Source organism: Sardina pilchardus, chromosome 11 (assembly GCF_963854185.1).
Source record: "Sardina pilchardus chromosome 11, fSarPil1.1, whole genome shotgun sequence".
NCBI lineage: Eukaryota > Metazoa > Chordata > Actinopteri > Clupeiformes > Clupeidae > Sardina > Sardina pilchardus.
The window spans coordinates 30,500,504-30,511,065 of NC_085004.1; the positions used below are offsets into that span (position 1 = coordinate 30,500,504).

General features: G+C 49.1%; 1 long non-coding RNA gene across 1 annotated transcript in view; it reads left to right on the forward strand.

Annotated features, from left to right (window-relative positions):
• Positions 1–10,002, forward strand: part of LOC134095597 (uncharacterized) — a 47,934-nt gene extending 37,932 nt beyond the window's left edge. The window contains exons 3-4 of the long non-coding RNA XR_009940581.1: positions 8,571–8,703; positions 9,850–10,002. This is a non-coding gene — a long non-coding RNA (uncharacterized LOC134095597). The remainder of the gene's footprint in view (positions 1–8,570; positions 8,704–9,849) is intronic.
• Positions 10,003–10,562: the final 560 nt, after the last annotated feature.

Below are 10,562 nucleotides of genomic sequence, written 5' to 3' on the forward strand. Positions count from 1 at the left end.
GTCTCCAGTGAGGATCCTCCCGCGGGCCTCTCTCGCCCCAGCAGCTGTGTACACTACCCCACCTCGCTCTGACCCAGCCTTCGAGGGTCAACTGCGCAGGGTCAAGTTCAGTGGGCTGGGCTGGGCTGGGCTGTGCTGGGCTCTGCTGTGCTGTGCTGTGCTGGGTTGGGTTGTGCCAGTGCTCTCTTGAAGGAAGATTAGGCTGATGACATGCTAGGAGCTACAGCAGGATAACCAGCCCTCCACTAGCTTTAGCCTCACTCTCATCTATGGGTCTGCAATGCATCCATGCTTAACATACTGCATGCGTTTTTCACATATAATACACGGATAGCCGTGGTGCATACATTTGTTGGGTAAGTGATGAAATGGTGTCACACTTAAGTGTAGTGGAACAGTGGCCATGCCACAGCACATAATGTGATGGCTTGCTTATAAAAAAGCATGCTTGCTCTTATCAACATATTGCACCATAGTCGGTTTCGAATAAAAAGGGGGAAATTTGCCTGAGGCAGTGTAGTCATGGCACTATGCAGAAGGAGCAGCAAGGACACACGTATCTCTATTTCCTATCCTTGTGTAGTGTGTCTGTTCTCTCTCTCTCTCTCTCTCTCTCTCTCTCTCTCTCTCTCTCTGTCTCTTGTTCCCTCTCACACATTTACTATACACCCTGTCAAACACCCACACCCTGTACCCCGAGCACACACACACACACACACACACACACACACACACACACACACCACACACACTCGAGGAGACGGCGTGAGTTCTCACACACCTGGAACCGATAAAGGCCCTTTCATGTTTCTGGGGCTATCCCGAGGTCAGTGAGTGCTGCTGTACTGAGCGAGCTTTACAAGGCGAGAGCAAAGCTATGGACCAAATGAAATGTAACCGTATACCGTCGCCCATCGCCAGGTGCCGCACAGACAAAAAAAAAGCCTTTTTTTTATTAGCGCGCCAACCTTGAGTCGTCCCTGTATGTCTCTCTGCAGTCTTACGAGCCAGTTGTACTGCGTTAACTCGGAGGAAACAAGCGAAAAAACAAGATGCTTTTTCTTCTGTTTATAGGTGGTTCTATTTAATCAACACTATATAACTTAAATCTACACCTGTCAGAGCGTGGCTGGTTGTCTTTGCTTTCATTCCAGACATTTATCACGCGTTTAAAAGAACGCGGTGGTGCGGTGTGGCGAGGTGCGGTGCGTGTGTGCTTCACGTATGAGCCTCTCCCCTCTGCCTCTGCCTCTGCATTAACCTCTATCCTCGGGGCTTTTGCCTCTCAGTGACTTTGACATGACACGCTCGGCTGTAAATGATGGTTCAGAGTCTGGATCAAACGGGTGGCGTATACGGTAAATAAAATCAAACCGCCCTGCACAGCTCCGAGGCTCCTCCGTATTGACAGGGCTATGATACCGGGGGAAGAGATGTCACCGCATGTCAAGGGATCAAAACCATCCTCATCCTCATCCCCATCCCCATCCCCATGCACTTGCACTCACATGCATACTCCCTCTGAGGTCTTGGGTTCAAGCACATGTGTATTTGTCAATGAGGAGTGTGTGTTTTAAAAAAGAAAACCAAGAATATCCTGCCGAGGTGAGGACTTGGACAGGCGGTGATGGTGTTTTACGGCTCCATGGCTTAATTCACTCCTTATGTGGCTCACACAGCACATACTATATGAACCCTCCCGCCAACTCATAGAGGCCATAAATGTAGAATACGATGTCCCTTAATGGGGGCTTCATCTCTTAAGAGACAATGGATAGAATTGGTGATAAATGTAATCCACCCTTTCTATTAGTGTATTTGTAAGGAAATTACATACTTTGTATACTTACTTATTCTCATGCTTACTTTCATTTGTGCGTGCGTGCGTGTGTGTGTGTCTTTGGCTGGAGTGTGAGGTTTTGCTGGTGGAAGGAAAGCTCGGTGTCAGTGAGACTGATCTCTGACACTGGCATGGCTGTAAAGTTTGCGGTGCAGGTGTAATTCCCTGTAAAATGCCCTGTAATTTACTGGCCTCTGGGAGCGCCTTGTGTCTGGGCGTGAAAATCAATAGGACGCCCGAGAGGGACTCGGCGGCGGCGGCGGCGACTGTGGTGGCAGCGGCAGGAGCGGCCACTCGGCTCGCCACTGAGAGCTGCAGTTAGGGTAATTCGGTAATGGCTAGCGGACAGAGAGGGTGTGGGGATATCTTGCGCTTTATCAGAGCCAGATCAATGCTTTACAACAGCATCGTTTAACCCCTTCAGCACCCCCCCCCCTTTTTTTTCAGAACACACACACACACACACACACACACACACACACACACACACACGCACACACACACACACTGCACTCCTCCATACCAGCAGAGGCCTCCTGCAGGAGATCCTCCCTGGAGCCTGTGCCTTCCTCTGGGGATGTGGAGGAGGGGAGAGGGGCTCACCGTCTCAGACGCAGACACCCCTGACTCCTGCCTGGATGTGCACAGGCTCTTATTGCCTCATAACCTTGTGGAGGTTGCCTCAGGCAACTCTGCATAGAGCCAGCGAGCGAAAACCCCCCCAGCTGTTTCAAAGGGAAGCCATGCAGAAAATATGCATTGAATCTTACAAGATACTGCATGTACAGTGCAACACACACAACACAATATGGCCTCCATGAATAATGTCAGTATAATCTGGAATCCTTTTTGTAAAGGCCTTCACTGACAGCTAATAGCAAAGTCAATATTCAATACATGCTCTGGTAGGCTAATGTCAAATCATACTCGAGTCTCCATTTTTCATGTACAGATTTTTATTTGGTTATTTTATGGGCAATCCACTATCATGTATAAACACTTAAGTACGTGTAAGCCTTGAGCTAGCTCCCCACCATTTCCTGTTCTCCAATAGAAATGTCATGTCTTGTATGCATAGTTGCAGTGTCAAAGAGGGTTCCCTTTGGAAGTTAGGGTAAAGCAGCAGGTGGAAGATGTATGTGTGTGTATGTGTGCGTGTGTGTGTGTGTGTGTGCGTGTAAGGGTGTGAGCTGCTGAAGACCAGTGCACATAACGCCACAGCGAGACACAATTCAGCACATGCAGGAGAAAGGCGATCTCATTGTGTCCGCCCGGATTGGCAGCAACAGCAATCACTTGTTTCTGATTTATTAGATAGCCTCGGAAATTAATTTCACTCCGAAATGCGCAGTCGGAAATTAGATGGAGAAATTGTGTGAAAGAATCTGCGATTGTTTTCCCTCCCCCTTCTCCTCTGTCCCTCCGGAGGTCCTGATAAGGGCTGATCTCCTCGACGCCATTAATGAAAAAACTTATTTCGTACAGACGGAGAAAAAACAGGGGGGACGTCACAGCTGAGCCGCAATTAACTTTGCTATCTCCTCGGATCCCGCTCCTTGTCATAAAGCGTCCGTTAATGGCTCCCCCTCTCTGAAACCCGGGGAGCCCAGGCCTGGAGGTCTTCGCTGGGAACACATCCAGAAGCCCTATGGCTCAACCTTGAGGCTCCAAACACTTTAGGCCTGTCTTTTCCCTTCGCTCCATCTGACTGTACTGTGTGTGTACAGAGATTACCCTGCACCTCCCGGGCCACGGGGCGAACTCGAATGACTTAAACCCGTCATAACGCTCGTGATTTATTGGCTGAGATCAATCACACGCCACCAGCTGGCGGACGGCTGGTCTCTGATTGGCCGAGGATTTATGGGCAGCTTCTAATGACGCTACCTGAGACGGGAGCTTGTGGCAGGTGCTCGTCAGTCATAACCGGATCGTCTCGTTGCTTAATGACCGCTCCTCTCTGTTTCAGCGGCAAGCCAGGCGCGGCATGGTAATGGCCACTCTGGTCGGCTGGGTTTATCTGTGGCGAACGGCACAGAGCCTGGCCCTCCTAGTCTCATCGAGTGGCCGGCGCACGACGGAACAACAATACCATGTGTGCAGGACTGTTGTTAGTGAGGTTTCAGTAGGAGGAGGAGGAGGGCGGAGGAGGGTGGAGTGGGGTGGGGTGTATGTCGTGAGCCCCTGGGCTTCCATTTCCTGTCTCTGTGTCTGTGCGTGTGCGTGTGCCTCAGTGGCTCTGGTGCTTGGCGAGGTTTCACCTCAGGGCATCAGACAGTGGCCAGTCCGGTCTGCATGACGATGGCGGGCACTCGTACTCACGGGATTGTTTTTCCCAGCACACACGTCCTCCGTACCGGCTAACGTCGTCCGGCTCAGATTCTGACGCCGCGACGCGTCTGAGTAACGCGTAAACGTGTGTTTTTCGGTCGCGCAGGAGGGCGGAGGAGATTAGGTGTTAGGTGGTGTTGTCCCCCCCTTCTCTCCTCCCCACCGGTAGCAGGCAGTGCGGTTTACAGGGGGGGGGGGGGGGGGGGGGGGTAGGATTGCAGTCCTACCTCATAGCCTATCAGACAGCTGATGACAAATTCCTACAGCTGCCCGTTGACGGCAGAGCTGAGCGAGGCTGCGTAGCTGAATTTAAATAAGCAAACGCTACGATGAGGCGCTCGGACACGTGTGTACACAGATGTCTCCATCACATAAACATACGCTTGCAAAATACACACTTCTACATAAACCGTAATGTATGCAGTGGTGTATGTGTTCATGCTCATTCTTTTCACATAGACATACACACACACATATACACGCACATGCACACACCCATACACACACCACCCCCCAATGCTGAATACGTTCACACACGAACACACTCATCCAATCGGATATTTGATTGTTTCCCTTACTCTCCCTCTCTCCCTCTTCCTCTCTCTCTCTCTCTCTCTCTCTCCTGCTCTCTCTCTCTCTGCTTCCTTTCCACTATCTCTCCCTTTTCTCCCCATCAAGGCTGTTCCTCCATTTTCTCAGAGTAGAATGCAAATTGGTAGAAACACTGATCAGAACTTATTACAAAATGGAGCCCTGCTCGGAGAGAGAGGGGGAAAAAAAGAGTGCGTCAGTATGAGAAGGAGATTGGGAGGGGCTGGGGGAGCCCGCAGGAGGGAATGTCTCTCTGTGGCGGGGATGGGAAAATTAGATTTATTTTTTCATGGGGTGCAGAAGAGGGGGATGGGGGCGGCGTGTGCTGGGATGGGGTTGGGGGGCTAGGGGGGTGGGGGGGGGGTAATGGTGCCTCGCTGTATTTTTATATATGGAGGGAGAGGAAAATGGAAATAATTTGCGCGTATGTTTGCCCCATGCCGTTCGTGCACTGTCGCTCTGTCGCTGTTGTGTCGGTCTGTCTGTCTGTCTGTCTGTCTGTCTGTCTACCCCCCCCCCCCCCCCACCACCACCACCTCCACCACATACCCTCCCACCCACCCATCCATCCACATCTCCCTCCCCCAAATCACCGCACGCTAGTCCCACCCGGCCCACTTCACTCTCTGCCCCTCCTCTCGCCCTTTTCATCCCCCCCCCCTCAGCCCCCCGAACCCCAAGGTTGGGCTGCGGCGTCTGGCCATCTAATCAGCCGTCTGAAGTTAAGCACCAGCGCTGGGGCTGAATTTGTTGTGCTGCTCATCCCCTGCATCACATGCTGCCTGCCTGCCTGCCTGTCTGCCTGTCTGTCTGTCCATCTCACGCCATAATGCATTCAAGCCCCCTGTCTGGTGACTGCAGCAAAGCCGACTGTGATAGATGAACCTGACCTTGAGAATCAGAAAGGTTGAAATGTAATCATTTTTTATAATTTTTTTATATATTTTTTTTCTCCCCCTACCACTTCTTGAATATCATTTCTTTTTATATCACATAACCGTCCGCCGACCACTCTCTCCACCCCTCATCTAATGTGGGCACGAATTTGAGCATTTTAGATTGATTCGACCAAAATGGAGTCTACTGCTACATGTGTGAGCCATTATGGGTAATTGAGGCAGTTATGTCTCTTGTCCTTTTGACCTAAACGGATCATTTTTTGCACCTTGTCACAAATAATAAAAAAGGAGCAGGTACTTCTGCCACGCCATCCATCTATTTGCTCGTCGAAGATTTTTATTTTTTAAACAATTTGCCCGGCAATTAGCTCTCGGTGGTGTTTGGACGGAAACCGCAGGTCCCTGCCTTTTCTCAAACTCCTGAAAGCCCCGAGCGCTGACCGGGGGGATCGCGCTGCAAGAGGGAAAGGAGAGAGTAGAGGAAAGGAGGGCTGCACATGTGCTGGACACAAAGCGCCTGGTTTTTTTTGTCTTTTTTTTTTTAAAAGGCCAACTGGCAGTGATCTTCTGAAGCCCTGCCGTGGTGCTGCTGCTGGAGGAGGAGGCTGGAGTCTCCTCTTGGAGCCGAGAGCCGCGGAGACCGTGCCACTGGAAATCAGACCAAAGCCCCGAGAACGGAAATGAAATGGAAACCCGTGTTAGGGGTCACGTCGCGGGCAACAACAGTGCCTCATCTGGGATTGAAATGTAACTTGTTAAACATCTCGGCCTGGGCAACGTGACTGTGCAAGGCTGAGGCTCGCTAGCTGGCAAGTCTTGTGGTGGCCTGGGTCAAGTGAGTGGGGCTGCAGTGCCCCTGTGCCGTCAGTAGATGGCGTGCCCTGTTCAGGTTTCCTCCTTGTCGCCGCTGTGTGTGTGTGTGTGTGTGTGTGTGTGTGCACTCCACCGTGCTCGCTCACCCGTGGCTCGCGACAGCGCTCCTGGCGAGGCCTCCCCAACCTGCACCACCCCACCCCCCCTCACACACACACACACATACACACACCCTTCATTGCCCCCCCCCCCCCCCCCCCACACCCACCCCTCCCTCCCCGTCCCCATCCCCATCCAGGGGGCAGAGTCAGCGAGGTGGCAGTTCTAACAAGCTGCCGGGGAGCGCGCCGCTCAAATGAGCCAAATCAAAGGGAAAGGGGGAGTGGGATAGGTAGCGCCATGAGCCCCCCGCCGCGAACAGCCATTCTGCTGAATATGAAATGAATTCGTATGGCCTGACATGATAAGCCCAAGGATAACCTACTGCACCGTCGGCACATTTATTTAGGCGCCATCCAGATAATTCCTCAGACAAGGGCGGAAAAAAACAACAACAACAAACAAAAAACAAAAAACACAAAATACAACCCAAAAAACACGACATTGCTTACAATCGCAAGCACAAAAACAATTTTAACATAACCCCCCCAAAAAATGAGACCATTTTACAACATCTCCATGTAATGTTTTTTGACTGATGCAGGCCTGAATGGAAAACGTGTGGTTTTCCAGTCTCCCCCTTCTCAGTTTCATTTGGAATCCATGGCTACGTTCATTGACCACTGCTTGTGTATGGCTGTGGATCTGCGGCGGCAGGGCTGAAATGTGTGTTTAGTTTTGGCTCCTGTGCTGAGTCTTGCTTTCATCCAGCCGCCCGATCACCTGTCCAGAGCTACGTCTGATTGGGGGTGGTCAGTCTGGGGGCTCAGGGTCTAGAACCCCTGCTGCGGTTCTTCTGACTCTTCTGACTATGGGCTGGATTTATCATTGATAAGAACTCTCTCTTCTCGTTTTTCAATCTCGTTTTCTGAGGCAGTATATGTATACATATCTTACTTCTCTCTCTCTCTTTCTCTCTCTCTCTCTCTCTCTCTCTCTCTTTCCATTCATCTTCATTCTGCATTCTGCCTCAGTCTCAGTTTCTGATTCCTGCTCTCCTCTCGTCTGTTGCAGGCTGCATCCCTCTGCATCCCTCTCTATCTCTCATCTCTCACAAGCTGTCCCCCTGGGGTCCCTGCCGTGCTGTTGTCAGGTCACCCCCCAAAGAAAAAAAAAAGACATGGGGGGGAAAAAGACAACGAAAACAGCCCTTCTATAGCCTGGCCCCCCATATCTGCCAGTTTTAGTCTGTCACCTCTCCAATGCACAATAACATCAAACACACACACACAGACACACACACACACACACACGCATGCATGCATACACACGTGATACCCACGCATGTCTGCACACAAATTGAAAGCCACACACAACAATGCCATTAATACTCTCGCACACATGTACACACTCACACACACACACACACACACAAGTAAGTATTCACACACTCATGCTAAGCCCAGTGGTTCACCAACGCCACTCTCTCCAGCACACCTGCACTTGGTTAGCGGTTGGGCGCAGGGCATTGTGCCTCTCTCCCTGACCTGGTGAGACTGAGGGGGGGGGGGGCGTCGGAGCACAGGGACCGCGTTATCACCCGCAGTCGCCAGTCACCAGTCGCCAGCACAGGCATCTGGCACAGGGGGAAGACCGGGTCATTCGGTCTGCTCATCCAAGAGTGTGGAGCGGAGAAAAATGTTGTGTCTTACCACATAATGCTGATGGAAATGCTTCAGGTTTAAAGAGCCATTTTATCCCCTCTGTCTCCGGCAATTCACATATACTATTTAGCATTATTCCACCATTTAAAGACATTCCAGTAACGTTGGAGGGGAAAAATGGCAATCCGTTCAGAATTTTTTTCCTCCTTCCTCTTTCGTCCTCTTTACTTCCCCTTTCTTTCTTTCTCTCTCTCTCTCCCTCTCTCCCTTCTCCTTCTCCCTCTCTCTCTCTCTCTCCATCTCTCTCTCTCTTGTGCGTTTTGTGTTTTTCAGCTCCAGTGAGCTTAAAGAATTGCCGAGTGAACATGGCTTCACCCCAGGCCTTCAGCCTAGTCTGCGAGACGTTGCCTCCCTAGCAGCCAGCCAGAGAAGAGCCCCCGTCCTTATCCTGCACACTTATCCCAAGGTAATGGCACCTTCTTATTCCTTTTATTCACGCTAAGGGAGCCATTGTCACTCCTTGCACACGAATAAAATAATTCTTATGATCCATTATTGGTACATTTATTTTACATGTGCATTGAAGACTGTCATAATTTGTGAGCGGGCTTCACACACAGAACATGCATTGTTTTATGATTTTTATAAAATGTTTGTTTTTATATGGCTTGTGGTTGACATAATACTAATTTAGCGGTATGCATAATCAAAACACTACATTTTGTTGTAGGCTGTACCTCTCATAGGCATTATTTTTTACTGTTTATGAATCAGAGACTGTCATTTTTATATGCACTGTGTATCTCTGTCTATACATTATAAAGTTTACACCTCTTGAAAGTTGCAATAATTTGCCCTGGGAGCAGAGCATTTCCTTGCAGTCGTGCAGCGAGGGGTGGATGTTTTCCACACGATAAATAATTTGTCATGAGTGGGCAAAAATTTTTTTTTTGCCTTTTGTGAATGCAGTTTGGGGTGTGTGTGTGGGGAGGTCTTTCTATGGAGGAAGATTAGCACTCTCTGAAGGAGAGGCTCACCTTGAGGTGGGAAGGACATTTGTGGGCTTCAGCATGCTAACCAGGCTCAGGTGACCTTCTGCAGGCTGATGGAAAGGCTTATTAAGCAGTGGGCGAGATGGGGGCCCACCGTCTAACCTGACAGCCAGGACGGAGGGGATGACTGGCTTTTGGCATTGATGGTGTTGTGTAGGGTTTTTTTCCCCTTATTTGAAGTGCTTCATTTGAGCAGTCTGAATGGCTTTAATTGTATTGCCTCACACAGGCGGACATTTACCACCAGTGTGCGTTCTTCGGACAGTCGCTGAATGCGGTGTTATCTTTATTCTTTTTTTCCGACGAGGGTTTTGAAAAGTTGCAGAGTGCGGAGCAAGCTCAGGGGGGGGGGGGGGGGGAGAAAAAGTTTCCCTCTTCCTGACAAAGCTCAGGTGCTCATTATGAACCAGAGTGAATTCAAAATAGCTCCAATAGCCTCATCCAGGATGGTAAGTTATTTCCAAACGCCTTTGTGCGCATTAGTGGTCTGCTGGATATGTGTGTGATTTTGGTGTTTTTTTTTCTTTCTTCTTCTTTCCTTTCTCTTTTTTTTCCGAAAGGGAAGTGGGGTGAGCACAATGGAGGCAATCTTGTCGGAAAAAGGCTCTCAGAAAGCTGTGTGTGCGGACAAAAGGGGGTTGGGAATATCTGGGGAGGTTCTGAATTCACCCTGCCCCTTCAGCACCCCTCCTCTAAGCAAGTGCCCAAGCCATTTCCACTAGCGCTTCTCCAGCCCCACAGCCAGGTCGCGCGGCTCCGCAGGTGAAAAAAAAAAAAAAAAAAACGCCTGCCACCGCATTTGTGTACTCAAATGCTAAATGCACATAAATATTTAAAGTCATCCTTTACTATTTTGAAGCTAATTTAAGGTATGGCATTGATTCTGAAATTTTTTTAGGACTCTATGCCTGCATGCAATTAAATAATATTGGAAATTAATTTATTATGATTCAATATATACAAAATAACAGTCAAAAGTTTATTATATGTAAATTCTTTGTCCTTTATAATCTTTTTATAATTAATACATATAAATCAGAATATTTTTTGCATTGTAGTCACCAATTAACATTGATGGATACATTATTTCAAACGTAAGGATTTTTTATTACAAAGATTCAAAGTGAAGCATAATTATGCTCTGTGAAATTGTTCAGCTATTGCTCAAATTTGTTTAATATAAATATATATATAAAAAAGCAAATACATACATAAATTTTCAGCTGTCTTTTTCCAATTCACCCTCAAACAGGTATTTTGAAGTATGAAATGA